This window comes from Cimex lectularius, unplaced genomic scaffold (assembly GCF_000648675.2).
Source record: "Cimex lectularius strain Harlan isolate CLEC.00 unplaced genomic scaffold, Clec_2.1 scaffold65, whole genome shotgun sequence".
NCBI classification, from domain to species: Eukaryota; Metazoa; Arthropoda; class Insecta; order Hemiptera; family Cimicidae; genus Cimex; species Cimex lectularius.
This window is the reverse complement of record NW_019392646.1, coordinates 1,967,824-1,973,823: the sequence shown is the minus strand read 5'-3', so window position 1 is coordinate 1,973,823 and position 6,000 is coordinate 1,967,824.

Sequence of the window (6,000 nt, the reverse complement as noted above, 5' to 3'; positions counted from 1 at the left end):
GAATATACGTCCGAAGTTAAACAAAAGTGGAACAAGAAATTAGCTTTTGTTAGTAGATGGCAAAATCAGATTTCGCCAAAGTGGAAGATAATAGTTGAACTTGAACCCCTCGGGAAAAAATCATCTCCTAAACCATGAGGATAGATAATAAACCAGACGGGCAGTTTGGATGGTAGCCAACCGGTTTCCTTAAATTCTTTCTTTCTACCTTCAAGTGTTTCCGGCCGCTACAAAATTTAAGGGATTATCTTCCAATAAAACGCCTTCAGAACTGCTCGGCTGGATTTTCGCTAAATAATCGCCCTCTCAGATAAGGTACCGGCATTCGGTTTGGCTAATGAGATATACTGCTAGCAATTAAACCGAGCGCGTGTTAGGCTCCTAGTCCCTCGAAGATATTATAACCACTTCAGTTGGGAAATTGCAGGACTCGTTTATTCCTGAATTATGTTTGACTAAATTGCCATATCCCCACATGTATTCGGTTTAAACTCGTTACTTGAACATGTTACATTTATCAAAATCCTAACTGGAATCTCTTCTTGACGAGACGATAATGGTCCAATGCTTTGTTTCTTTACAATAATTATCATAAAAACAAGTTTCTTTTAACAATTTCAAACTAACATTCTAATATTCAGATTAATAATAAAGATGTGACGAATCTGCTTTATGATGTCTTTTCATATTTTTCTGTAAACAAATGTAAACGTCTTACGTCATTATTCTTACATTTAACTATATTTTATAAATTGCCTGTTTTCTGTTTCTGTAATTTATGTCATCATAAAGTTAATGGATTTATAATATGAAACTTGTCCCTCAAAAAAAGGATAACGAATTACTAAAAAAAGCCAAAGAAAAAAGTCCTGAACTTTATTATTTTTTGAATTAATTGAAATAAGTAGTTTGGTCAATTAGACCACTAAACATAAATGGATTAATATTTAATATTTAAAGAAGTATCACTTTCGCTCTCCATGGCCACTTCATAAGGCGCTGAGAATCGAATCTTGATTAAACGCCATTTGAAAAATGGCAAAAAGAGGGAAAATTTGAAAGTTTGTAGGTTGAGATAGGGAGTTGGTGCCTGAGATCAAAGTCACGATAGCTCAAGTGAGGTTAGAGCAGCGGCTTATTGAGCTGAAGGTCGTAGGTTCGAATCCCGCTCGTGACACTAGGTTTTTTATCTCAATCAAGACCTTACATAAAAATAATAATTAATTAAAAATAAGTAATTTGTTCAATTAGACCATTAAACATAAATGGTTTATTATTATAATTGTAGCTGCCATGCAATCGACCGGCCTTTACTCTATAAGGGCGCTGACACACGGAGCGGTTTTGACCGAAGCGTTTACCGCTTCGGTTTTGCTAGGTTGTGACACATGCAGCGGTATGATGTGCGTTTTGGCCGAAGCGGTTTTGTTTTCTCTCAGTTATTAGATGTATCCTACAGCAGTGCATATAAGCATTGAACGTCGCAAGGCAAGTTATTTTGTAGTTTGTATAACAAGTCCTGTTTAATAAATATATTGTTCTGTAACTGTATGTAACTTNGATTTACAAACAATGTTTACATTTAACAAATACATTTAGGATGTGGATAAGTGAATTTATACAATGCAAAATATATTTTATATTCAAACAAAGTATTTCTACTCACTCAAAGTGTTTGTCTTCTGTGTAATTGTGCCATCCTTGTGTTTTTCACTTCAAAGGAGCCGACGCCTTGCACAAAATTGTCTTTTATATACCGACTTCCTTCCCCACCTCTTCTAAAGCAAACATATATAAACATGAAACAGCAAAATCTCACTGGCACTCTCAACACGACACACAAGGATGGCACAATTACACAGAAGACAAACACTTTGAGCGAGTAGAAATACTTTGTTTGAATATAAAATATATTCCTTTTAGGCATTAGGAGCATTAGAAAATCCGATTTTGAGTTCCTGTTCATCGAGGTGCGGCCGTCTTCTTCAGTCCTCCAACTACAGGTACAACCCAGTTCATTAAGACTGACAGTTATTAAAACTATCATCATTGCTATTCTCTCCGAATATGCATTGATTTAGTACAATTTATGTACTTAATCTTAATACTACATTACATTTTTCGTTGTGGCAAATGAATACTGGAATTGAAAATTAATTTGAATGACTCATTAATTTGAATTGTGGTGAGAAATTTGGATGACTGGAGGAACCAATAATAAAAACTTCTTGTGATCGGAGTGGGGGGGAACCAAAGAATCGGTAAAAAGAACCGACTCACCCAATGGATTGAATCGGATGGGATCGATTCACATAAAAGAATCGTTATTTCCATCGCTAAGACTAAGTGAAACAACATATCTGAATTGTGATAACGTATAGTAATCACGCACTAAGCTTGTTTCACATGTGTATGCGACTTTTATACCTGTATGCTATTGATTAATTTTCCAAATTATGATTTGCTACCTAGAATTAACTTTTCGTAAAATTAATAAACTTGTATATATAAAAATAAATAATAAACAGTAAATAAACTTGTAGGGGACCGCCGTAGCCGAGTGGTTAGCATGAGAGACTCTTACGCCGCGGTCGTGGGTTCGATTCCCACCGTCGCCTCTTGCCCTTTTTTCCCGATAACCCCCAATTTGAACACACAAAAATTCGTACTATGGCTAATATGCAAGATCATAAAAAGAAATAAAAAATAAAAAATAAAATAAAAAATAAACTTGTACATTAAATAATGTTTCCAATAAAAAGGTTTATACGGATCTATGTAATAAGGAAGAAAAATTGGAATGTTAGATTTGAAAATCCCTTCATAACTTTAAAAAAAATTTTTTCGAAGTTTCGCTACAGTAGAGGTAATATCAACTCTCGGGATGCCGGTGTTTTTGAAAAAAAAAAAACATTTGTAAGTATGTCGGGCTCAAATGCAGGGCCGCTGGATTCGAACCGAACCGTTGCGGCCACCAACGCCCCCAATAACAGTTTAATATTTCTTTTCCCCACACCCTACATTATTTTATTTGAGCGTACCCCACCCCACTTTTTTTATAGTTTCTCATGTGCCTAAACGTTTTGATCTAACGCTACAGGATAGTGGAAAACGAATAATTTAGTATCCATTTCAAAATATGCTTTAATGAGCTACATCCGGAGCGTCCTGTTTGTCGATGTTATTTAAGATAATAATATGAAAATCTTGAAACATATGATACAAAATTTAATTATTATCAATTAAATAAATGAATGATTTATTTGCTTCCAGGGGCCAACCCCACACAGAGTTAGGCTCATCATATTTATACATATAAATAAAAATACATGTTTTTCATACAAATAAATTCATAAAATCAAATTAATCGTTTACATTTCCAAATATTATAAATTAATATTAAACAATTAAAAAAATAGAAATTATACAAAACTTATGATAAAAGTAAGCATAATAAACGAAGCTAAGCTAAGCATACACTTCTGTTTTTGAAAAAAATAAATTTAATGTTTGAAACACGAGATAACTGAACTGAGTGGACCAGATCTTAATTATACTTTTATATTTTACTTATTATTCATTCGATGAAATTGATCTCAGTTTTCATGTATGCAAAACGTAGTGAGAGACCTGAGAATTTGGTGTTCATAGCTAGTAGTCAAGATATTTGGCAAACGGACTTATATATTATTCTTGGGTTTTTCTGTTTTTCATGGCGTTTTAATTATTATGAGATTTACATTCCTAAATTGTACACCTTAAAATAAATTATTGTTTTTATTTTTTCGAAGGGAAGATGAAATAATTAACAGCAAGCCTTGTATATTTCTTGTCCGTCAGAAAAGCGTTCACATAAAAAGACTTTTGTAAAAAACAAGTCGTATCAGCTGTGTTTAGGATCGGAGCTCCTATTTAAATGAGCAGATAGCCTATCTGGCCGTTGTAAAGTTCCACCTTGGAACAAACTGGTGTCTCCGGACTTAAATAAAAGAGAAGGGCTTATCTTTTTTTTCACCCCATTTTCTTCTTTTCTCGGCGAAAAGCGTCTGGTCCACTTTGCGGGTAAATCGAGGATCAAGGTAAATAAGGCTTTGAGACAAACTTGGAACACAATATGTAAACGTTTGGCCATATGGTTTCAGATATTCATTTATTTTTTATAACGATATTTTTCCATGCTTACAACTTCCGTTCGGAATGCCATTTTGAAATAAAGAAATGGCTGTTTAGTCCGAAAGACATTTTTGGGTTTTGTCGACGTTGCAACACATCCAAATGTTAGAAAACATCAACATCATATACAAAAACTATATATATAAGGATTATATCGGTTAAATAATCGTCGTTAAAAAAAAATCTATTTTAAATAGGAGGCAAAAACAACAGTGTATAATAAATATTATTACTTTATTAAAAGAAAACTTAAAACCATTTTTTGCCTTTTATACTTATACTTTTGGGACATTTTAGGGAAAAAATCCAAAACGTGTACACTTTTACTTTTTGCATAGTTTCTCATAAACCAAAAAGTTTTGATCTTACTCTCCAGGATAGCGGAATACGATCAATATGTCTTGATATTAAGTGATTGTCTAAAATACAATTGAATTGTACTAGGCGAGCTCTGAACGCACAGCTACAAGTGAAATAATTTTACAGCTAACAACAAACACCAAAGGGAGAGTCCACCTGAGTCTTTAAAGAACCAACGTATACCCATGAGAGATCCTTTTTCACTTCTCGCTTCAAAATTAAATGAAAGAAATTTCAAGATTAAAATCTTCGTATTGCAGATAATGTAACCAAATGAAAACTTCGCGTTCAACGTAAACTTCCTAGCAGTTTGATTTTGCTATTAGATATAAGACTGTGATAGTGTTCCTGGCCAAAAAGAAGGGTTATCAAAGGAGAATGAGATCTCAGTAACGTGTCGTAGTGATTTAACCAATATCAATTTCGAATGATGATCTCACGAGTTGTGACTCTAGAGAGACAGTAGAAAGAATAATTCAATTACTTTAGTACACAGTTGAAGTGGAATTCAAGGGTAAATAAAAAAACCGGGCTAACAGAAATGTCTAGCTGCAATATCTAATTTGCAAACGGTAAAAGTTGTGAGAACAGTTTTGTTAATGCATAATATCAGCAGTTTTTTTTACGGGGTCGACTTGTTGAAAATCCGTATTTGAATAGTTTAATAAAGCACAAATCAGCACATGCTATTAGAGAGAATGAACTTAGCAGGTAGTCGGACCAAATCCTGGTGTAGAATGCTGACCAAAATCTGTTCAACCCACTTTTCGACACTTTCTGCCTGAAGTGGTTTTTGAGAGGTAGCTGCGGAGTTAAAAAACACTCAAGTCTTTGTTTTCTTTTACATCACTCGCTGTCCTTTGACAAACCATTTATCTTTTAATTGAACCAACCAATCATAACTTTTGTTTGCTTGAGATTGACCGTTAATTTCCATTGTTCGCACTACCTCTCAGGGATAGGACCATCCGCCAGAAATGTCATCGTAGTACATGAAAGCCATTCTATGAAAAAGGAAAAACAGAAAAAGATTACCTACCGTGTTTTATACTCGAGCTCACCTAGAACCATTATAAGACACGTTCTATCCCCTTAAAGCCATAAAAACCTTTGAAGGTATTGAAAAATTTGCTAGAGATCCATACCGTAAATAGTTTCAGAAAGACGTCTCTACTAATACTGTCAAAGGCAGCAGTAATCTATGAAACCAACATAGCTTAAGCCGTTCCGTCAACAACTTAAGTTTTATGAATTTCGAAACAGATTGTTTAAACGCAAATTTCCTCCTACTTCGAATAACATGGAAATATATAATGAGGAAAGTTTAGAAGCCAATACAGCTAAGGCCATCGCTGTCTCTCCGAGCGTTCATGATTTTTTTTTTTTGTTATATGTGTATTATTTATTTATTTTTATTTTTATTTTGCAGACAATGAATGTCTCAATCTGGTTATTGACCCTCACCTT